The following is a 24,490-nucleotide window of genomic DNA, read 5'->3' as shown; positions in this document are numbered from 1 at the left end:
GTATTCTTGAGTTCTTTTTCTGTTGGTTCATTACTGGAGTATAGAAATGCTACTGATTTATGCAAATTGATTTTATACCCTGCAACTTTGCTGTACTTGTTGATTACTTCTAACAGTTTTCCAATGGATTCTTCGGGGTTTTCTATATATAAGATCATGTCATCTGCAAACAGCGAGAGTTTCACTTCTTCCCTCCCTATTTGGATTCCTTTTATTCCTTTTTCTTGCCTGATTGCTCTGGCCAGGACCTCTAGTACTATCTTAAATAAGAGTGGTGATAGAGGGCATCCTTGTCTCGTTCCTGTTTTCAAAGGGATGGGGTTCAGTTTTTGCCCATTGAGTATGATGTTGGCTATGGGTTTGTCGTATATGGCCTTTATTATGTTGAGGTAGTTTCTGTGCCCATTTTGTTCAGAGTTTTTATCATAAATGGCTGTTCGATCTTGTCAAATGCCTTCTCTGTACCTATTGAGATGATCATGTGGTTTTTATTCCTCAGTTTGTTGATGTGGTGTATCCCATTGATTGATTTGCGGATGTTGAACCATCCCTGTGTCCCTGGTATGAATCCCACCTGATCCTGATGTATGATTCTTTTGATGAATTGCTGAATTCTGGTTGCCAAAATTTTGTTTAGAATTTTTGCATCTATGTTCAGCAGTGATATTGGCCTGTAGTTCTCTTTTTTCGTGGTGTCCTTGTCAGGTTTTGGTATCAGCGTGATGTTGGCCTCATAGAATGTGTTAGGAAGTGTTCCATCTTCCCTAATCTTTTGGAATAGCTTGAAAAGGATAGGTATTAAATCCTCTCTGAAATTTTGGTAGAATTCCCCAGGAAAGCCATCTGGTCCTGGGGTTTTATTCTTTGGGATGTTTTTGATTGCTGTTTCAATCTCTTTCCTTGTGATTGGTCTGTTCAAATTGTCTGCCTCTTCTTGAGTGAGCTTTGGGAGATTGTAGGAGTCCAAGAATTTATGCATTTCCTCTAGGTTATCCATTCTGTTGGCATACAGTTTTTTGTAGTATTCTTTTATAATCTGTTGTATTTCTGCAGAGTCTGTTGTTATTTCTCCTCACTCATTTCTGATTTTGTTTATTTGAGCTTTCTCCCTTTTTTTCTTTGTAAGTCTGGCTAGTGGTTTGTCAATTTTATTTATCTTCTCAAAAAACCAGCTCTTTGTCTCATTGATCCTTTCTGCTGCTTTTTTTGTTTCAATAGTATTTATTTCTGCTCTGATTTTTATTATGTCTCTCCTTCTGCTGACTTTGGGCTTCATTTGTTCTTTTTTCTCTAGCTCAGTTAGCTGTGCTTTAAGGTTGCTTATTTGGGATTTTTCTTGTTTGTTAAGATGTGCCTTTATTGAGATGAATTTTCCTCTTAATACAGCTTTTGCTGTATCCCATATGAGTTGGTATGGCATGCTATCATTTTCATTTGTTTCCATTTATTTTTTTATTTCTTCTTTAATTTCCTCAATGATCCATTGCTTGTTCAGTAGTGTGTTGTTTAGTCTCCACATCTTTGTGCCTTTCTCAGCTTTTTTCTTGTAATTAATTTCTAGCCTTATAGCACTATGATCTGAGAAGATGCTTGTTATTATTTCAATTTTTTTAACTTTGTAGAGGCTTGCCTTGTTTCCCAACATATGGTCTATCCTAGAGAATGTTCCACGTGCACTTGAGAAGAATGTGTATTCAGCTCTTTCAGGGTGAAGTGATCTATATATGTCTGTTAAGTCCAATTGTTTTAGTTTTTCATTTAGCTCCACTATTTCCTTGTTGATTTTCTGTCTGGATGATCTGTCCATTGATGTGAGTGGGGTGTTGAGGTCCCCTACTATTATTGTGTTGTTTGTAACATCTTCCTTTAGGTCTGTTAATAGTTGCTTTATGAATCTTGGTGCTCCTGTGTTGGGTGCATAGATATTTATAAGCGTTATTTCTTCTTGATGAAGTGTCCCTTTGATCATTATATATTGTCCCTCTGTGTCTCTCTTTATCTGTCTTATTTTGAAATCCACTTGGTCTGATATAAGAATTGCAACACCTGCCTTTTTTTCCTTGCTATTTGCTTGAAGTATTGTCCTCCACCCCTTCACCCTGAGTCTGTGTTTGTCCTTGGGGCTGAGGTGTGTTTCCTGGAGGCAACAAATTGTTGGATCGTGTTCTTTAATCCATTTTGCCACTCTGTGTCTTTTTATTGGAGAGTTCAATCCGTTCACATTGAGAGTGATTATTGATGCATGTGGACTTAATGCTGTCAATCTGTCGCTCATTATCTTGTTTTCCTGTGTTTCTTTTCCTGTGTGCTTTAGACTACCCATTTAATACTGCAATTTCTTATGCTGGGTTTCTTAGATTTTTCCTTATCTATGATTTGTGACTCTGTTCTGTACTTTATTTTAGTGTCTACCTTGAAGTTTGTATTTAGAAGCTCGTGTATAATATAGTCTATTCTCTGGTGGTCTCTTACCTACTTGACCAATACTGATTTAGACCCTTTGCTCTTCCCCTCCTAAATAATTATTTTCATTTTTTATTCCAACTCGTCTTATTAATTTGTAGTTAGAGTGCTAAGATTGTCCTTGTTTTGGTAGTTTCCTTACCTTTACCCTAATGCTATAGTTGAATATTTGCTATCCTGTTCTGGTTCTATCCATCGGTCTCCCTAGTCTGTGGATTGTGTCCTCTTTCTCCATTTTCTCTTTTTTCAAGTATGAGAGCCTTCTTGAGGATTTCTTGTAATGGAGGGCTTTTAGTTACAAATTCCCTTAACTTTTGTTTGTCTGGAAAAGTTTTAATTTCTCCCTCATATCTGAAGGAAATTCTTGCTGGATAGAGTATTCTTGGCTGAATATTTTTATCCTTTAAAGCTTTGAATATATCACTCCATTCTCTCCTAGCTTGTAGGGTTTCTGTAGAGAAATCCGCTGACAGTCTGATAGGGGCTCCTTTATAGGTTATTCTCTTTGTTTTCTTACTTCCCTGAGTATTCTCTCCTTATCATTCCTATTTGCCAACTTTACTACTACGTGCCTTGCAGTAGGTCTTTTTACATTGACAAATCTAGGAGATCTAAAACCCTCCTCTACACACATTTCTCCGTTGATCCCTAGATTTGGGAAGTTCTCTTCAATAATTTCGTTAAGCATACTTTCTGCTCCATTTCCCTTTTCCATATTCTCAGGAATTCCTATGATCCTTATGTTCTTACTCATTGAATCCATTATCTCTCGGAGATTTTCCTCATTTTTTTAAATTCTTAGTTCTCTTTCTTCCTCCGTCTGGCGCCATTCAGCCTGTCTATCTTCGATTATGCTAATTTTCTCCTCTATGTTGTCTACATGGGCATTCAGGGAATCCGTATTCTGTTTTATCTGGTCCATTGTGTTTTTCATCTCAAGTAATTCTGTTTGATTCTTCTTTATGATTTCAATCTCTTTTGTGAAGTAACTCCAGAACTTGGCTTGTTTCTCTATCTTTCTCTCTACCTCATTGAGTTTTTTGATTATAGCTGCTCTGAATTCATTATCACTTAGTTTACCTAATTCCAAGTCCTCAGGACTTAATTCTGTGTTTTTATTGTTTTCCTTCTGGTCTGGGGCTTTTATAAATTGCTGGATGGTAGAGGAGCGGTTTTTTCTCATGGTGGTAGAATTCAGTTGCAGTTACAGCCTGTCGCCACTAGATGGGGGTCGAGAGCGGCGTGTTAGCTCTCCGCCTTGGGGCAAGATGGCTGCGCCCAGCGGCTTTGCTGTGGGGGAGGGGCTGTTACTCACACGCGCCGGTCTGGGTTCAGATCAGTTCTGTTCTCTGGTCTCCCAAGGCCCTTGATTTATGGGGTCCCCGCCGACGGAAGCTCCCCCCCCACCCCCGTCAGCGGGTCTCCACTGAATCAGCGGCAGGAGTCCTGGATGATCCCGCGCGGCCCCTCCCCCGCTCCTTCCCGACCCGCGCCGCAGGGATCGCAGACTCTAGGGGAGGGAGCGATGTTCTCTCCTACCGTTCCAGCGCCTCCGAAGGTGTAAAGCTAGGTTTATGATCTCCGCCTTCTTGGTATTGTAGGTCTCTAACGAGCTCCATTATGTTTATTCTCTGAAATTCAGTTCTTCCAATCTTTTGTTGTATTTTGGAGGGGAGAGAATCCCGGGTCAGCTCACCCCGCCATTTTGCTCCGCCTTACTTCCATTAGTTTTTGAAAGATACTTTCGCTGCCTACTGAATTCTTGGTTGACAGTTTCTTTCAGTACTTTAAAGATGTTGCTTTAGTCTTCTCTCTTGCATTGTTTCTGACTAGAAATCTGCTAACATCCTTGTCTTTGTTCCTTTTCATGTAAGGTGACTTTTTCTCTGGTTGCTTGTAAGGTTTTCTCTTTATCACTAATTTTGAGTAATTTTATTCATGTCAACATTGTAGTTTTCCTCTCTAGGTGTTCACTTGGGGTCTTTTTTGCATCTTCTATGTCTCTATACTAACTTTTTGAACATATAGATTACAGTTATAATAACTATTTTACTGTCTTTGTCTGCAAATTCTAACCTTTGTGTCCAGTTCTGGTTGGTTTTAGTTACTTGATTTTTCTCCTCATTATGGGTTAAACTTTCCTGCTTCTTTGCATACCAGGTAACTTTTTATTGGATGCCAGATATTATGCATTTTAACTTACTGGGTGTTGGATATTATTGTATTCCTATAAATATCCCTGAGTTTTGTTCTGGGATGCAGTAAGTTACTTGGAAACAGTTAAATCCTTTTGGGTCTTGCTTTAAAGATTTGTCAGCTAGAGACATAGCGGCATTTAGTCTTGGACTATTTATTCCCCACTTCTGAGGCAAGATCCTTCTGAATACTCTACACAATTCTACATGAATTATGAAGTTTTTCCAGTTCAGCTAGTGGGAGCAGACACTATTCTTGGCCCTGTGAGGGTATCTGGCAGTGTTGCCTTTTATCCTTTCAAGAGGTTCTTTCTGCGGCTTTGGATAGTGCTCTGGTCTGAGTGTTTGTGCCCCTCCTCCTAACAAATTCATATGTTGAAATCATAACTTCTAAAGGTGGTGGTAGTAGTAGATGGGACCTTTGGGAGGTGCTTAAGTCATGAGGGTAGAACTCTCACGAATGGAATCAGTGCCTTGTAAAAGAGGCTCTGCAGAGCTCCTAGCCCCTTCCATTATGTGAGGGGACAATGAGAAGTCTATGACCCAGAAGAGGGCCCTCACCTGACCGTGCTGACACCTGGATCTCAGACTTCCAGCTTCAGGACTGTGAGAAACAAATTGTTAGTGTTTATAAGCTACCCAACCTGTGGCATTTTGTTAGAGCAGCCCAAATGGACTAAGACAGGGAGTTTCCTCACGAGTGTGCTGACTAGCATTCTGCTGAATACTGAGGGGACCCTCTGCAGCTTTCTTGTCTCCAGTGCTCTGCCCTAGGGACTCCAGCTGCCTTGATCCCCTCAGACTCTCAGTCCCCTGGGCTCTGCCTGGGTCCCCCTCCCTGCACTGGCCTCTGGAAACTCTGCAGGCACTAAACTGCTGAAACCGTAGAACTCCTCGCATTCGTTTCCCAACTCTTCATGATCACTGTCCTTCATGACTTGATGTCTGGTATCTTGAAAACCATATTTCCTATATTTCATTCAGATGTTTTTATTCTTTTAGGTGAGAGAGTGAAGTTAGTCCTTCTTCTTCCATCTCTGGAAGGGCATTTTTAAATTTTGCTTTTAATTTCTACAAACATTGTGATCAGAGAATTCTATTTGTAATAGTCCTACTATGGAACTTACGTTTCCTTTGTGATATATGATAAACTTCAATGAATGTCTCATGTCAGCTTGATCAGAATGTATGTTCCTTATTAAAGGCTTCAGCATTTAATATATATTTATGAAAGTTATCATTGATGTTGGTTAGGTCTTCTCTATCCATACTTACTTTTTGTTTATTCTTGTTTTGAGAGTGGTGTGTAAAATTCTTTTATCACTATTGTTTCTATTTCTCCTGGCATTGCTGTAATTTCTATTTTATATAGAGGTGGTTTCTATTTATCTGGCACATAGATATTAATAACTGATGTATTTCATTGTTGATTGTGGCTTTTGAATTACGTTTTTGTTTTGTTTGATGATTTTTGGCCTAAACTCTGCATTGTCTAATATTAGGCTTGCTACCCAGGCTTTAGAGGTCTTTCATTTTACTATATAACTTTTCCCATCCAGTTTTATTTTTTAGCTTTTGAATCACTTTGTTTTAATTGTTTCTCCTGTATTTGGAAGAGAACGGAGTTTTGCTTTATAAGATATTTTGAAAATCTGTCTCTTTTATAGGCAAGTTAATCTCATCCACATTTATTGATATGACTAATATATTGGGTGCCAACTCCTTATGTCATTTCATATTATAATTAGTCTATGTATTATATTATATTTACTGTTTCTTTCTCTATATGCCTCCTTCACTTTTTTTAAAAAAAATTGCTTTGATATTTATAGAAATGTACAGTTTTGCTTTGGTATTTACCTTTGCACTGATATCTTTTAAGATATCCTTATTTGCCTTTTTTCTTATTTAATCTTTTACTACCTGGATTGTCAATTCTAAATGATATCATTTGATTCCTTTCTGTTCCCTCTGCAACAATGACCCTTTTCTGCTTTCTTCTTTCTGACTTCCTTCTCAGCTCAAATTTTAATTTGCATTCTTTCTACTTTGTCAGAACGTATGACATTTACAAATTATTTTCCACCCTTGTTCCTGATCCTTGTTTAAATTTTAGGTCTACACTTAAATATACTACATGCTCACTATCATTCATTTGCCAAAGTTTCTCCAGTCACCTCTTGATTGGATAGAATTCATCCTCTGTTAGTTACCCAACAAGGGCTCATGGGTACAGAATTCTCTCACTCTTTGCATATATGATTTGTTTTTCTATAGCCTTGATAATTAAATGATGACTTGGCTGCATATAAAGTCCTTGGTTCATAATTTATTTCTTCCCCTTTGGTTACTTGTAAATAATGCTCCATTTTTGCCTTGCTTTGCAGGTTGCTCTTGAATATCCTGATGCCAATATAATTTTCAAACTCTTGTAGATATTGTGCCCGGAGGCCTTGAGTATTGTTTCTTTGTCTTTAAAGTCTAATAATTATATAAGCTATGTCTCTGAGTTGATCATCTCAATTTTCCCAGGCACATCATTGTCCCTTACATAAATTTAGGTTTTCTTTTATTTCTATAAAGTGTTCTTGAATTCCATTTAAAAAATATTAGTTCTACTCTATTGTTCCCTCCAATTTTCAGGGACACCAGTGTTCTTGAACATGTGAGGAGTGGGATATAGCAGAAAAGTGGAGAACTGGCTTTAGATAGGAGCAGAGATAGTTCACTTACTATAATGGGCAAGAAAGCAGGGTGTGGACCTGGATGCGGATGGGTGGGGATGTGGAGCTGGTGTCTAAGGAAGCTCTCTTCGCATTGCTTTGGTTTTCCTGGTGGTAAGGAAGCAAGATCTAAACTAACTCTCTAATTCCCCCTCCCTGGGAAAAAGGATGAGGATGAGTACATTTGCCAAATTTAGATTGGTAGTCTGAATGTGAATCATTTACCAAAATCTGTGTACAGTGTTCTAGAAGGAGCTCAGAGGACAATCACTCGTTGGTCGTTCTACCCAGTAGAAGACCCATAGCTGCTTCCTCCTGGGATTTGTTCATGTCCAGAAGGACTGAAAACAGCCTTGATGGGGGATATGAACTGAGGGAGAGGCCAGGCACATCTCTGCCAGGAATCTGGAGGATTGTCTGTGGGAGATGGTGGAGACCTGCCCTGTGTTGCGTTAGGAGCAGCGAGAGAAAGACACAGGGACATGGGTTTTGCATGAGTATAAGAAAGAACTTTAAAGGCCTGGATCAGGCTGTTGTGTGAGTAGGGGATCCTCCCTCCCAGGTAGTATTCATTAAGTGGGTGAATATCATGATGTCAGGGATGGTGGGTAGGAGATTCCTGGGTTAGCAGGGTGATTGACAGATGGTCTCCATAGCAACTCTAAGTTGACCATTACCTTCTCTCTCTGTCCAAACCGCCTCTGTCAACAACTCTTGTCCACTCTACCTTCAGCACATATTCAAGACTCAGCCATTTCTGACTTCCTCCATCTGAATTGCCCTCGACCAACACACAGTTTTCTCTCCCCTCAATTATTTCAATAGCCTTCTAGATGACTTCTCTGCTTTCTCCTTGGCCCTTATTCCCCTACCTCACCTTATTCTGGAAATAAAAGATTGATTCTGTTAAATTATTAGTCTGATAATGTCACTCCTCTGTGTCAAACTCCATGTGGATTCCCACGGATTCTACAAAGTCCTAACAACCGCCTACAAGGTCACACGCGATCTGCCCCTCCCCTGCCAAGCTCTGACTTCATATTGCACTGCACTCCTCTTTGCCCTGCGCTCCCTGATCACACGGGCCTCAGGGCTGTGCCCCAGACCTGCCAGTCCTGCTCCATCAGCCCTCAAAGGGCCTCAGCAATTTCTTCTTCCTGGAATGCTTCTGCCTCAGATATGTAGAGAGCCCACTTTCTTCTACTTTATTCTCAGATCTCATTATGTATTCAAAGAGGCTCTGCTTGCCCACTCTTCATAAAAAAGCACTCCCATTCTTTTACCTTCTTTTCTTTTTCACAATGGTACTTGTTGCCTACATATTATGTATTTAATTTTTGTTTATGTTCTGACTGCCTTGTCTGACAGTGGCTTTGTCTGATTTTTCGTTGCTGAATTCTCAGTGTCTAGAAGGGCCTAGCACAGAAGGAATGCTCAAGAAATATTTGTTACATAAATGAATACGTGAATATGTGTGATTGTGTCTTCACAGGGAAACAAGACAATGTGACAATCAGTCAGGGCTTGTCTCCTTCCTCCTGAAGGGAGCAGAAGGACCAAAGGTTTTGTATGTTGTTAGGGCTTTAAACTTATTGTGTTCCAGTTCCAGGTAAGATGCAGTAAACACACGGCAGCCTCCCTCCCCACTGACAATAAAACCTGGACACAGTGCGTGGGGCAGCTCTTGGAAGTCTCTGAACAGTAAGTAGCAGCAAGTGGATGGGGAGTGAGGGAACCAGGAGTCCAAGTGCCACCAAACTGGTGGTGAATCGAGCATATAGTTTCCTTGGGTCTCCCCTGAGTGGAACTCAGCACAGCCTGAAGCCTGGAAGTGAGCACCTGGTGTAGACAGAGGAAGATGCAGGAGAAATCCTCAGGGCCTGGTTGGAGCAGTGAAATAGGGGACTCCTCCAATTCAGAGCATGGGGAGTATCCCCTGATTTTTCCTCTTGCTTTTCTCCACTTGTGTCTCAGCCATCAGGGAGTTGCAGAAAATGTGGCTGTGCATGTGCAAAGGCGGGGGCTGGGCCTCTGAGAAGGGAAGCCTGTATTCTGGCCTGAGGTGTTCTTTCTTTCCGCTTCCGGGGCCATAACCCACCATTGGGCACCTCAGGGCTCCTGGTACCTGTCGTTTGTACCTATCACTTTTTAATCTGAATTGGTGGGTGTGGGGCTGCACAAGCTCATGAGGACAGAGCAGCTGTCACATCTGGGACAAGTCAAGAAGCCTGGCTCCAGAGCCCCCCTATAAATATCCTGTGGCTGGACCCTGCCCAACTTTACACCGAGGCCCTGGCCTCCTCAAATGAGGAGCTGAGCCCAGCCCCTTGACAAAGTGCAGAGGAGGGAGACAGAGAACCCTTGACCTTGTAAAAGCTGTCATGGTCTGTGGGTCAGCCGTGACTCCCTGGGAAAGGGGAGTGGAATAAAGCCGGAGCTCAGGGGGAGGGGAGCAAAGGAGGAGCCCCAAGATCTGGCCTTCCAGAATGTTCCAAGGGCACTGGATGGGCTAAGCCATGGCACCTGTGAGGAAAGACAGGAGTCCAGGAGGTGGGGCCCCTGCACTTGACTGTTCTGAGGCTCCATGAAGAGGAAGGTTCTTGGCACTGCAGAAAGGGCTTTATGATTGGGAAGGGAGAAGTGGTGTTTCCTGACACAGCTCCTGCTAAGTACTTCATATGTGCTATGCCAATTAATCCCCACTAAGCCCATGACGTGGGGTAGGACGCCCATTTTCTGGATGAGCAAGCCGAGGCACAGAGAAATTAAACAAACCCCTGTGTTGAAGGTCACAGTCCTTGTAAGTGACAGGGCTGAGTAAGCCTTCAATAAACACGTTTGCCTGCATTGGAACTGATATGAAACCCAGAAAATTCCTTAATTCCTGAAGTCCTGAATCCTAACACATGAGCCATGAACTGTGGCAGGCAGAGAAGCCAGCAGCAGTGTGAGGGAGATGTCACAATCAAAACAACTGACGTTTAGTGACTTGCTGAATGCAACATGCTCTGTCCCCTGTCATGGGAACTGGGAGGACATAGGCCCATGCCCCTGAGGTCTTCCCAGGGCTCCCTGAGGAACTGTCTCTGACCGACAAAGGCATGTGTGTTCTTCACACATCTCACCTGGTCCCTTTGTCTCTGAGGAGCATACTGCCAGGCAAGGGTGGATTGGCCAGAGGCCCGCCCTGTCCGAGGTGGCTCTCACAGCTGGGGGGATTCATGGCCCTTCAAGACTCCCCGACCTGCGTGTCTTCTCACTTATCAGAGAGAGCGACTCAGGCCTTCAGAGGGGAAGAGGTTTGCTTGAGTCTGAGGAGGAATTAGTTAAGACGGACTGCTGTTTCTGAGGAAGAGGCACTGAGGAACACACTGCAGCTTTGCAGTTGGGGGCTGGTGGGGGAGCCACAGAGTGGGCCAAGGGCGCTGGGCCGGGAGAGCAGGAGGCTCCTTCAGCACCCAAATTGGGGGGCTGCCCATCTCTTCGTGAGCGAGGGGTGTGGGGCTTTGTTTTGTGGCCTCAGTTGTTTAATTTGTAAAATGGCAATGGAGAAAAATGTAGCTCAGGGGGCTGTGTATTTATAAACTGAGAAGTACTGGGTAATTAAACACATAGCACATAGAACTCGAGCAATGGAAGTGTGAATGGTCTCCATTATAGTAATTATAGGTACCATTGTGATCAGCACATGTATTATTCATGATAATATTGCATAGACTGGGTCCTAGGAGCATTGGGCTGGCATAGTCAGTTTGGTGGAGGCCATCCAGTCTGGTCACCCCTATCTGATATTAGAATTCTCTGGTCAGTATTTCTGACAAGGAATACTGATGCTATCCTGAGTAGCATGGGCATGTTGAACTTGCCCATTCATCACTTGCCCTGGAGAAGTCATCCAGGGACTGGAAGAGGGGGTCCCTCTGCCCACCCACCTCCAGGCAGCCCCAGCCGACCAGATCCATCTTGTCCTGGATCCCCGAGCACAGGCAGATTCGGCATCCAGGATGGGCAGTGGTCACCATCTGAATAGGAAAATGGGCTCTGGGTGAAGCTTGGACTGGAGAACTTCCCGCAGTGCCTGCTGTCCTCTCAGCACCGAGGGGAGGAAAGAAAGGCAGGCGGGCACAGGGCCATGGGGGTGGCGGCCCAAATCCCTGGGCCCACAAGGAAACAAGCCCTATGGTCCCAGTATCTCTTAGATGGCCCCAAAGAGCTCCTAATATCACTCCAGAGACGCACGTCACAGCGTGGATCCTGATTCCCTGGGACTCACATTCCCTGCCCCTCCCCAAATGAGGGCAGCACTGTCCACATTCATCTGCTACCTGGGAGGCATCCTTTCACACAGTTGTTCTTAGCACAGTCACCAAGCAGCCACACCAGGGAACAACACTGCCCCACCTGCCCCCGCCTTGCCCAAGTCCTGGACGGATGGAGAGCCCCTCCCTTCCTGCTAACAGAACCCCCTCCACAAAATGTAATGTCACCAGGAAGGTGATCCCACCCTTCACGTGGCTATCACTCTGCTCTAGGGCCAGTGAAGCCACAGGAGACGGTCAGTGCTCGAGGGGGAGGTGGGAAGCCCCCAGGCAGCACAGACCAGGCCTTCCTTCCTTACTTCTCATCTTTCTGCTCTCCCAAACCCAGTCCACCTGCTGGAGTGGAAAGTTAAACAGACTCTTGTCTTAACTTCCTCACCCCAAGCACAACTTCAAGCACTAAGGAAGAAGACAGAAAAACTCTCTTAAGGAATCTATTCACCCAGCCTGATGCAGGCTCTGTTGGGGCCCGTGTGCTGGCCCAGCCCCTCAGCAGAGGGTGAAGCAGATGTTCTGGGATCAGCTTCAAGGCAGGCCTGGGGTGCACTGGGACACTTGGCTGGGGAGCAGGGACCTGCCCACGTGTGAAGATATGCGTGGAGGGGCGCAGCTGGCTATGGGGTAGGGAAGGGAAGAAGTGGAGCAAGGGTGATGGGAGGAGGCCCATTTCTCCTCATGCCAGGATTCCAGCTCACATCCCAGCCCCGCGTCTGAGCAATCCTGAGAACGCCACCTGAGAGAGGAGGAGCCGGGGCTGCTCTCTGCCCTTCTCATGCTCCCTTGTCGCTCAAGTTGGGGACGGGACACTCTGGGGTGATGGAGGGCCCCAGGTCCTATGAGCAGGTCCTTTTCCAGGAAACCAGAGCTCAGAGGATGCAGGTGGAAGGAGCTGGGAAGGGTCGGTGGTGGCTGCCCAGGATTGGAAGAAGTGGCTTTCCCACATTTTTCTCTGTGTGGGTGGTGAGTCTTCTGCTGGGTTCCTGCTGGACTGTCAATCACGGGCTTTGATTCCTGTGAGAGAAAAAGACTATCAGGGGACACCTGGAGGACACCTGGCAGGAAGAGACCACGGACGCAGTCTCAGTGACACGCACAGCCATCTCCCTGTCCCCAACTAGGCCATCACACAGACTGGCGCTGTCGCACAGAAACACGGGGGGAATAAGGCATTGCTATTTTGGTCATCGTTATGGAGAGGAAACTGCAGCCCAGAGAGGTTTGGGCATTTTGTCCAGGTCATCCAGAGCTGAGACGGAAGAACTTCTTACAAATGAGATCTTCTGACCCAGGTCTGGACTTCCGTCCACCGCAGCCCTTCACCAGTCACGGCCACAGGAGGGGAGGTAGGAAACGGCACCGAGAAAGCAGCCCGTGAGGAAAGTGCCCGCACACCCTGAGGAGAGACAGGCCTGGGAGAGGCACACGGCCCGCTGGGCATCCCAGAGCGGGCTGGGGGTGGCTCCGCCGGCAGCACTGGGCCTCACAGTCCCCACTCTTGCATGGCACTCAGGCCATTGTCCTCCGTGGGATGGGGGGTGGACTCCTTCCAGGAGGAGAGGGGAGACACACGAGGGTGAGGCCCAGGAAGGGTGAGGGGGCTCGAGAGGGGCTTCAGGAGGCTTCTGCCACTGCCCACTCCCTGCCTGGGGGACACCTAAGGGGGGACTCCCTAGGTCTCCTTAGGAGCCTAAGTGGAGAGGCTCCTGACCAGCCCCCCATCCTGGGGGAGCCACTGGGGATACGGGGAGGGTACCCCTGTTCCAATAGCCATTGGTCTGCTGAATCCTGGCCCATGAGGGCAGCTGGTGCCAGCGTGTGGGGGTGGCTGGGGGTGTGGCAGGGGTTCCACTGGAGGCTGCTGTGGAGAAGGCAGCCTTGAGTGATTCAAGCAGGTAGGAGGCAATAACAACAAATTTTGGCCATACTACTTGCCATAGGAAATGCCAGCTGATGTTGTCTGAATAGAGTCAGGAGAAGAGAGAAAGGACAGATGGAATGTTCTCGTACCTTCTTTGTTGTTTTGGTTGATCCACTGTGCTGAGCGCTTTACTGTCGTTTCTCATTTCATCCTCACAGCCACTCTGAGGAGGGTGCTGTTGTCCCATTTCACAGAAGAGATCCCTGGGCAGGTGGGGCGGGGACAGGATGATTAGGGATGACACTCTGATAAGGAGAATCTCAGGCCACAAGAGTGGGCCCCTTCCAGACCGTCCCTCGGCCCAGCTTCCCACTTCCAGCCAAGGCCTCATGGCTTCCCGAGAGCCCAAGGGAATATCACCCAGGGGTAGGGACACCGGGGGCTCCAGAGGCTAGACTGACCAGGAGGACGAGCGCGTGGAGCGTGGTGGCCCCTCAGCAGGGAGGAGCTCAGAGGCGCGCACCTGGGCTTGCTGTATGGCAGTCTGGGCTGCGCATGCCCTCTGCTGCGGAGCGTTCTGCCCAGCCCTACCCACCATTCGTAGCTCTGGGGGTCTTTCACGCAGAAGCACAGGCTTTGAGGATCTGCCAGGCCAGAGAGGCCTCATCCTGCCCCGCTCCACTAGTGGCACTTCTAGAAGATGCTCCCGGCTACAGCTCAGGCCTCCCCTCTAGGAAGACATTGTATTTAATTTCTTGGTCTTTAACCTGGTCGGGGGTTAGGTATTCTGCTCCTCCTTCTATGTGAATCCCCACTCCTCACTCACTCCACACACACACATCCCCACACCGCCCCGCCGCCCCCCCCCCCCCACACGAGGGCTCAGAGCAGCATTGAATTGATAAGGCCCGTGTGCCACAGAACAAGGGTCACATCTGCTAGCGTTGGCTATACTCGGCTACCACAGGCCACGCGTGGGGCGTGATCCTGCATTTCCCAAACACCTGTGCCCAGAACAGCATGCCCAGCTCGGTAAGCCATGGCTCAGAACATGCATAAGCGTAGGTCCCTGCTGCCCGTCTTCCTCCAGGTCCTTGTCAGGCCCAAGATGGCATCCCCTTGCCCCTGATCGGTGCTGAGCTGGGGGTGGAAGGCAGGGGCTAGGGAGCCCCTCTACCCTATCTGATCCCAGACCCACCTCCTCAGTGCCCCATGCCTGGCCTGGCTATATTTAGCAAGCTCAATTCAGTAACTAGAGCCGCTGGGCCACCCCAGCCCCCTCCCCTTCTGAGGACCCTGCAGGGGCCGGTTTCTCACATGTTTTAATCAAGTCTTCCACTTCTCCAGGCAACAGACACAAAAGGCCTGGACCAGGTGGTGGAGTTGCTCTGGCTCCTACACAGAGATTCTATTTTCTGTTCTGCCTTCTTTCAGGCCGGGTAATTAAGGATCTGTCCTCAGAAGCGTTCTGTTTCTTAGCATCAGCTGTGAGAAAGTCCGTTTACGTTAAGCTGGTCTCACCACTTCTGTGTGTGTTGCACTGCAGAGTCCTGTATCACAGACACGGCCTCTGTGCTGGGTGTGAATGCATGAGCGTGCACACTGCAGTTACACGGACAGTGTGCATGCCTGTATTAGTTTGTGAACACGGTGCTCACTGGTCAGTGAGTCTGCCTCGAGGGCCCACTCTGTGCCAGGCTGACATGGTCCAGGCGAGGGCACGCCATGACAAAGCAGAGGCGCAAGCTTGCTGTGCCCGTGGAGTTTACATTTTAGTAGCAGAAACAGTAAACCGTGAAGTACAATCATTTCAGGCAGTGAGATGCTGAAGGAAATACAGATCGATGCATGGAGAATGAAGGGCGAGCGACTTTCCAGAGGGTCACAGGCAAGGCCTCCCCGAGGAGGCAGGAAGGTCCGGAGGCCAAGCATTCCAGGCAGAGGGAACAGCAAAGACAAAAGGCCTCTGAGGGAGTGAGCATGGTGTGTTGGGAGCTGGAGATCAGGAGCAGGGCTGGGTGTGGACGGGGAGTGGTAGGAGCTTAGGTCAGAGATATCAGCAGGGGCTGGTCCTGAGGATTCAAGGAGTCAGACCTTGGCCTCTGCGGTCACATTTCCTGGGCCTAATTCCCAACTGTGCCACTTACTAGCTGTGTGACCTTGAGTAAGGTACTTAACCTCTCTGGGTCTCTTGGGGGGTAATGACAGTACCTCCTTTAGAGAGCCTTGGGTTAACCAAACGAGTTAACATATGCAAAGGACTCAGAACACTGCCTGGTACATAGTAGGTGGTATATGTGTCAGCTGTTCTTTTCAATAGGTGTTTGCTATTATGATCAGCCTTATTGTCACTACAACAAAGGAGCTTAGATTTTAAGAGGTGTGCATTTGTCTGCTGGGACGAGTTCTGGACTGGCAATTAGGAGAGCCCTGAGTCTTACTCCTTGTTCTGTCTTCAAGTCCCTTGTTCTGTCCAGTCCCTCTGAGGAGGAGCAGGATAGCCCGGTGGGGCCCCAGCTAAGTAGCTGACCCAGGAGTTGGCTCTGGAGGGTAAGGTCTTAATACGAAGATAATGTGTCACCAAGGGAGTGAGCTCAAGTCTCATCCAAGAGAGTGTCATAGACCAGCTAAAGCTCAAAAGACATGTCTGTCCCCTGGAGCAGGGAAGGAGGCAGGGTGAAGAAGTGAGAGGGAGGCAGGCAGGGGCCGGAGGAGGCTGGACAGCAAGGCTGGCTTCCCAGAAGCCTCTTCACTGGTTTTGGCCTCCCTGTGCACTATGGGATGGCTGGATAACAGCAAAGGCTCGAGGTCATCTGGGCATGGGCCTGGGGACCGGCCACTGCCTCGTTTTCATCTATCAAATGAGGGAGTTGGTTGAGGGGATGAATAAGCTCCTTTCTAGATATTCCCCTCAAAACATCTATGGGCCTGAACCACTGGGGGCTCGGGGTGTAAGGAGAGATGGGGGGCCTCTTTGAGAATAAGGAGCCCTGGGTCTGTGGCTGTCTGGGGATGGAGTGTTGCTTTCCTCTTAGCCAGCTGGAGGCAGAGAAGGAATGGTGTTTGCAGTCCTGGCTCGGGGCTGGCCCTGTGACCAGGCCTCATAGGTGTGTAGCCAGCCCGGAGGAGGACTTCCATCAGAAATGCCCACCCCTCTCCTCACCTAGACGAGGAGAGTCACTGACAAGGTCCACATATTTACAAACTCACATCCACACCCGTACAACGCATGGGCCTCTGAGAATTTATAGATCACTCAAATTTTTGTAAATCAAATTCTGTTCCGTGCACTTGGTTGCTTACTGTTTAGAGAAGCTCTGGTGCAAAGCCTTCTGTGACGCACATCTCTCTCCCCCTGGAAACGTCAAGGTTCGTGTCTAGGCTTTCAAAGTACACGAGCTCCTGTCGGTTCAAGTGTGTGTGTGTGTGTGTGTGTGAGTGTGTGCATTTGCATTCGCTCTAGCACATGAAAGGATCCATGAATAAAAATGTTTTCTTTCTCTCCCAGGCTTTGTTGTGGTATGTTGCTGGAAAAAAGACACACTGTTCAAGCAAAGGGCAGACCCTGAGCAACTCAGATCTCTATCCGAGCGAGCTGCCCGTCCTTCCTGGCGTCTGACTGCTGCTCCCCACGGGGGCCACTTCAGGGCGAAGCATAGAGGAAGCTTAATAATCTGGGAAAAATGGAAGATCTGCCTGCTGCCTGGAAGGGAGTGGGGAAGGGAGGCAGCCGTGGGAGAGCAGAAGGGGGTGATGGTGATGGGCATTCTCCTGGAACTCATTCATGAGCTTGCATTCTAGAATGAATTATTCATCCGAGGACATCCAGGGGACCATGTTGTTTGCTTTCTGCTTGTCTGCAGGAAGGGGATGGTGGCCCTAAGCGTTGTGCGTTCCCGTGCTCGGAAGAGTGGCTTGACCCCCCCCTGGTGAATGTGTGGCACCTCCCGGGCCTTGCCTCTGGGCTCACCGCCCCGCACCTCCGAACTCTGCGTGGGGAAGGGTCCCTTCCCTCCCCAGCCTCCTTCCACAAGCTGGCGCAGGGGCCAGCGAGGAGCCTCTGGAAAGCTCTCCTTCATCATTTATTAACAGTCCCTGCCCTCGTCCCTGAAATAATCAGGGTCCGGATAGTTTCACATCATGCAGTTAATTGCCGTCTGCACTGCTTAACAAGTCAGGGCACTGGTGGTGATCTGGAGGCCCATGGAGGATGGTGGATGGGAAGTGAGTCAAGGTGTTGGCTGCCACAGCCTGGGGGCGGGGTGGGGGGAGGGAGCCCTCAGTGGGATGTGAGAGGTGGCAGGGCTCACGTTCACAGGAAAGGTGTTAGGAACCTACTTCTCCTCCGGGAGAAGGAGAGGGAGATGAGATCCTGGCAGAAAGGCAGGCTCTCACCACGACAGACACGCCCAGGATGCCCCAGGAACTGCCCGGAGAGCATGCAGATTGGGGGTCAGAAGCCCGATCCTCCCCTTCTGGTTCCCTAGAAGAGAGTCTGAGCTAGGGACTCCTCTGTGTGAGTGGCTTGTTGGAGGAGTGCTCTCAGGAAAAGCTGTGAGGGAGTGAGGGGGCAGGAGAAGAATCTAGGCCACGCTGCCACCGCAGGTGAGGTCCAGCCTCGGCCTGATCCCACGGGGAGCTCTGGAGCGTGACTGGCTCTGCGGAGCTTGTCCCACCTTAAGACAAGGGGGTTGGCTTTGCATCCCTGCACCAGCATCACTAGCCAGGGGCCATTCCTAGGGGAGGGGGCGTGTGACAGAGGGCTTAACCTCCTGGGCATCTGCCAGGGAGGGGGCTCCTGTGGGCTAAGGACATTCTGCTGGAGAAGGTACAGGTGTGAGCCATTGACAGCCAACACTACAGCAGCTGGGGGTGGGTGCCCGGCTGGTGCAGGAGATCGGGGTGGGGCTCCAGGGGCTCCCGGTACCTTCTTCCAGGGGAGAGACAACAGACACCCGGCTGCTCCAAGGGGGCCGGTTCCTCCCACGTGGAAGGGATTCAGCAGCCTTCTGCTGCTGTGCTGTAGTGCAGAGGGTGCTATGGGCACCTTTAGCCGGCTGTGCTGCATACACACCGGCTACTGTCACTGCACTGACCCCCTGCTGTTCAGTGAGGAAGTGCTGGAGTTAACGCTTGTGGCTGGAGGGCACAGACCCACTCTTGGCTGGATTTATAAGGCTTCTCTCACCCCGTCCTGGGCCTGGGCTCCCTGCATTAGACAAAGCGTTATCCTCAGGGATAACTGACAAGGAAAATGGTGCAGGGTTAATTTTCGGCTCTCAGTCGTGAATTTGGGTGTGAGGACCCATTCCTGGCCGTCTTAGACCAGAGCTGGAGACAAGGCTGAGGGCCAGCAGATGGGCTCGGGGTTCCACGGAGGGGACCCCAGGGGGCCTCTTTCTATCCTCATCCGTTTTGGGGTGAGTGGACTTGGAGGCTCGAAGGGCTGAGTTCTAGGCTGGTGACAACCCTCCGTCACCCAGAGAGGACAGTGAGTGCAAAGGGAGCCCCCCCTCCCTACCCACATGAACCGCCCCCCTTCCCCACCGCTTGCCCCAGATCACAGGCAAAAGGGGGACCCCGCCAAAGGTGGCTCCTGTGGGATGAATGATGTTTCCTGTGTCCAGGGTGTACCCCAGAAGAAGCGGTGATCCTGGGGGAGACAGTGGAGGGGGCTGGAGGACAGCCCTCCACTGTGACAGGTGCTGGGGAGACAGGTAGCTCCGGGAGCCCAGCCAGGCCTGAGGGGGGCGGAGGGCAGGGCCTGGGAGGAGAAGGGAGAGGAGGGAATGGGAGGGGAGGGAAGGCGCTGTCAGCAGAGCCCTCTGAGGAGCCTGGGGCTGAGTGTGGCCTGGGGACAGTGCGTGTTAACAGCGCCAGGGGCAGAAAGGCTGACCCGCTGTCTGTCAGGCTGTCAAGGGAGAGAAAAGAATGACACTCCGGTGCTCCGTTCTGCCTCCAGAGACAGCTGCGGTGGGTACTTCAGCAAGACCGTCGCCTCCCCTCCCCCACGATGCGCCCTTGTCCCTGGGGCATTGGGCCTTGGTGCCCCGACGGGATGTCATCCACCTTGCCCTTTCCTGGGAGAGAACCCCTAGGACACCTGCCCCCAGCCCCACCTGGCCTCCTGGGTGCGCCCCAACTCTCGGGCAGTGGGGAGGCACGCTGGCCTGGGCCTCCATTGGACAGAAAAATCCAGAAAATGACTGGGCTTGGGAAGAATGCATTTGGTTGTCCTTGGTGGGCACGTGGAATTATTTCTGGGGAAACAACTAGGTTCCGCCTTGCAGTGTATGTGTGTGTGTCTGTTGGGGGCCAGGTCACACTGTCCCCGACCCAGGAATGCAGACACCTCAGCAAGCACAGGTCTGACCAGGGGAAACTTTGGCCTGGCTGCTGTTCAGCCGGCACGAGGCTGGGCTCTGCACACCTGGGGGGTAGGAGAGGTGGCTAGGCATTGAGAGACTAGATTTCCTCAGAGGAATCGTGTTGGGGGTCAGGCCTGGGGGACTAGAGAAGGGAGGCAGTGACAAGTCCATCAAAGCGGTCAGGGAAGGCTGCCTGGAGGAGGTGACGCTTGAAAGCAGCACAGCATTTGATTTGTGAGGAAGAAGAGGCAAGAGAGAGTGCACAGGGAGAGCAACTGTGCCAGTTCAGAGTGGAGGCAGGAAGGAGAGAGGGAGGGCTGGCTGGAAGAAAATCTTACCAGAATAATAATCAGCAGCAGCAACAGAGCTAATACAAATTGAATACCTACTATGTGCTAGGGACCATTCTTAGAGCTTTACATATGAATTTATTTAATCCTCACAACAGCCCCATGAGCAAGTGCTATTATTACTTCCCATTTTAGGGAGGAAGAATGTGAGGCCCAGAGAGGTTAGGTAATGGACCCAAGGTCACTCAGCCAGTGAGTGGCAGAATCAGGATTTGAACCCAAGAAGCCTGGCTTTGGGGCCTCTACTCCTAACCCGTAAACCTTTCTATACCACCTGGCACACACTGAGTGCTTCTCATGTGCTGGGCACCATTCTGAGCCCTTTTTCATGGTGTCCTCATTGTTCACCCCATTGTACAGATGAGAAGACAGAGACACAGAAAGGTCATGCAAGGTCAACACAGAGCAGTGGAGCCCCCACCAGACCCCAGGCAGTGTGTGAGTCCTAGGTGACCAGACCACACCGCCACGTGCAGTGGGTGGAGAGAAGGTGTGGGTGAAGGCCTTGAACCCGGGCGTGTGGACGTGCCCCTCAGGCCCTGGGCACTCTGGTGCAGTTTGATGGCCGAGAGGGAGCAGAGACGTGGCTAAGATGCACACAGCTGGGGCGTGTGCCCAGGGGCTGCTCCTCACCAGTGGGTGGAAGATGCAGCCCAGCGACAAGCTTGTTATGGGCCTGGGAAGCCCTTTCTGGAAATCCTGCTCACCCAGGGGCTGGGGTGAGTTTTCTGGCTGGGGCCAAGGGGCTCCCTCTCCCCTGTCCCCTAACTCGAGCCCCACTCCCCGGGAGGCTTCCAAGGCGGGGGCAGGGGGCAGGGCCTGCCTCCTCCCTGGCTCCTGTGGCCTAGTTTCCAGAGCGCCTGACTGGGGCCTGGCAGGCAGGTTATAAATATCCCCGAGTGACAGCAGCGAGGCCTTCACTCTGACACCAATGCGGATTAAGCTGGATGTGCAGCCTCAAGGTCATTGGCATGGCTGCAGCATCCACTGCTCTGGGAGGGCCGAGTTGAGGGGACCACCAAGGAGGCAACAGCAGGAAAGCCAGGGCCTGAGCCCCCAGTCCTGCCCGGCTCGGACTTTCCTCTCATAGTCCAGGTCTTCGCTCCCACTCTTCCCTGCTAAATCTTCCCCCACTCTCAGCTTCGTCTGCCCTCCCCAAGCCTGCTCTCTTTTCTCAGCCCACTCTGGGCCCAAAGGCCCTCAAGCCACAAGGCCTTGGTGGGGGTAGGGTTTGTCAGGTGGGAGGATGAGTTGTCAGGCGGGGGGATGGGTTGTCAGGCAGGGGGATGGGTTGTCAGGTGGGGGGATGGGTTGTCAGGTGGGGGATGGGTTGTCAGGTGGGGGATGGGTTGTCAGTGGGGGGGATGGGTTGTTAGGTGGGGGATGGGTTGTCAGGTGGGGGCAGTTCCTGGCCTGTCCAACTTCTGCCTCAGCCACACCTCCTCCTCCAGCCCCTCTCTTCTCCCACCCTTCCTGAATGGAGTTGTCTAGTGACTGAGTTGACCCAGCAAAGCTGTGCCCAGCCCCTGGGGACCTTGCATGTGTATGAGTAACCATGTCTACTCTGCGTATAAAAAAGATATTTGGAAATCTCAGAGACTCACAGCCAGGCAGGACCTAAGGGATGAATTTATGCTGCGAATGAGGCTCAGAGAGGGCACATGGTGTGTACTTGGCCAGAGCTCAGGCTTTCTGAGCTTTCTGACCCCCAACCCCGTGCTCTCCAGTGACAACCTGCCTTTGGATTTGGTGCCATGTCAAAGGAGCCCCTGTGAGGCCCAGGGACCTAGGCTGGAGTAAGAGGACTTCAGCTTAAGGCGCTGGGTGTAGGGTGGTGATGGATGGGCTGGGGCCAGTTCTTCACTCAGGTTGAGGGTGGATGGTCACAAGAGTCCACACAGCAGAGGCTGAGGTTGGGGGCAGGAGTCTGGGCACTCACCACAGTCTTGGGTGGGGCTAAAACCAGGCTGAAGTCCAAATGAGTTCTGGGGGTGCTAGACCTTGTCAGCTCTTGGCCTCTGTATCTGCCCCCTTCTATGTTCCCTCTGTATTATAGGGGCTAGAAGGATAAAATGACATTTCCCAGAATGCCGTGCTGCTGGGATTCTGGCTGCAATTTAAATTTTGCCACAAGATGCAGCCCTGTGCGATCTGGAAGGTGGCAGGAAGGCAGAGGCTGTTCCCTCAGCAGTGGTGATGGAGGGTGAGGCAGCTTCGGCCAATGTGAGGATTTGCAGGGACTGGCATCTCTGTGGTTTTGTCACCAGCCTCTTGGGTGTGGGGAAGCTGTGGCAGTATTGGTGGTCCTAGCAGTGGCAGCAACTGTCTCCTGGTCTCAGGCTCACAGCTGAGTGGATGTGACTTAAGCCAAAAGCCTAGCAGTGGTCCCTGACTTCCCTTTATCTCGTCCCTCTGCTGACTTGGTAAGTCCCTATCTTCCTTACTAGGTCCCTTTCTGGTTAAGATAGCCCAGGTGTTTCTGCTTTCCACGTGCAATGCTGATTGACACGTGGGAGGTGGCTGGGACGGGTGGATGCTGGGCTGTACGGAGGAGAGCTGAGCTTGGGTCTGATTCAGAAGCCAAGGTGGATGCTGAGCCCGGTGACTGTGACTAGGATGTGATGTGACAAAGAACTGCAAAAGCTGCAGGTGTTTGGAGAGCCGGAGTCAGAGGCTCCCTGGGTGGCCAGGAGGGACCGCCAAGTGGTCCTCAGTGACCCAGTTGATGTGGATGCTGAAGGAGAGATGGTGGAAATCCCAGCAGACCCTGTCAAAGACAACCTAGTGCCCCTGTTCAGAGACCAAGGGCTCCTCCATCCTGCAGAGAGTTGAGGGGAATGGGAAAGCAGCTCTAGGCACAGCTTACCCTGAGCGGGGCGTCGAGCTGCGTCAGGCTCCGGAGACAATTCTGGTACATCCAGCAGAGGATGGAAAGACTGATGGGCGGCCCCTTTCAAGAAGGCTGGCTGGGAAACCGCATGGACTGTCAAGAACATTTCCTGGGGAACCTTCCCAGGCTGCCTTGGGCCCCCAGGATTCATCTCCACAATCTCACTGCCTCCTGGAAGCTCAGACGAAGGTCAGCCTGGAGGGAGGAGGCGCTGCGGCAACTCAGGTGGCTCAGAGGTGAGGGCCCAGGCCCCCATCCTGGCTCACCCTCCCTACTGAGGCCTGCACCCAAGGGGACGGGGAGGCTGAGGCTATCCCCAGAGGGACCAAGTTGCTGCACACCCACATCTGAGCACCACACACTCCGCCTACAGAAGAATCAAAACAAAAGAGACTGTGGGAGGCCGAAAGGACTCCAGGTCGTGGAGCTGGCATGAGCTGTGCTGCTCCTGGCTCTTGCCTCCTGACTCATCTGCCTGGTCTGGACGCCCTGGCACGCAGCCCTCCCTCCACACCGGACACACGAACTCCCCACACAGCCCACCTGGTCCCAGTCCCCTGAGCCCCACTTCTGAGTTTGCTAACCCTTCCCCTGGGCACATTCCCTGTCTGCAAAATGGGGCTACAGTAATACCCACGCCCTGGGTTGTCGTGGGAATGAAACCTCAGGGTTAAAGGTTAAGTGCCCATGGTTTCTAGTGACCCTGAGCTGCTCTTAGTGCTACTGTTTTTTTTTTAGATTTTATCTTTCCTTTTGCTCCCCCAAAGCCCCCCAGTACAAAGTTGTGCATTCTTTTAGTTGTGGGTCCTTCTAGTTGTGGCATTTGGGACCCCGCCTCAGCATGGCCTGATGAGTGGTGCCATGTCTGTGCCCAGGATTTGAACCGGCGAAACCCTGGGCCGCTGAAGCAGAGCACGTGAACTTAACCACTCGGGCACAGGGCCGGCCCCCAGTGCTACTGTTATTAACTGAGCCGTCAGGCAGATGATTGCCCTAACTCGCCAGTATCCACAACCATCAAATTAGAGTATTTAAACATTTCCTGGCTTTCTTCCCCAGGACACCAGACCCCACACCTGAGACGGAAGGTGAAGGCCTCCTGTTCTCCTCGTGCACGGAGCCGCCATCACTGGGCATGTCCAGCTGGACCCAGGGGTTGGTGGAGGGCAGCCTTGCAGGGCATGGAAATCAGAGATGCTATGTGCTGAATGTTGCTGCCTGTTGAGTGACCCACAGACACAGCCCCACTCATCACCCCAATGTTACAGACGAGGAAACTGAGGCTCAGGGAGGTTGAAGAAGTTGCCAGAGGTCACAGTGCTAG

General features: G+C 50.2%; 1 long non-coding RNA gene across 1 annotated transcript in view; it reads left to right on the top strand.

The window, feature by feature from the left end:
• LOC139077323 (uncharacterized) overlaps positions 1-17,222 on the top strand; it is a 29,713-nt gene extending 12,491 nt beyond the window's left edge. Inside the window, exons 3-4 of the long non-coding RNA XR_011529725.1 lie at positions 8,985-9,082; positions 17,067-17,222. This is a non-coding gene — a long non-coding RNA (uncharacterized lncRNA). The remainder of the gene's footprint in view (positions 1-8,984; positions 9,083-17,066) is intronic.
• Positions 17,223-24,490: the final 7,268 nt, after the last annotated feature.

The sequence above is a fragment of the Equus przewalskii genome, chromosome 19 (genome assembly GCF_037783145.1).
Source record: "Equus przewalskii isolate Varuska chromosome 19, EquPr2, whole genome shotgun sequence".
Lineage (NCBI taxonomy): Eukaryota > Metazoa > Chordata > Mammalia > Perissodactyla > Equidae > Equus > Equus przewalskii.
The sequence above is the reverse complement of the archived record's forward strand: the minus strand, read 5'-3'. Positions and strand labels throughout refer to the sequence as shown.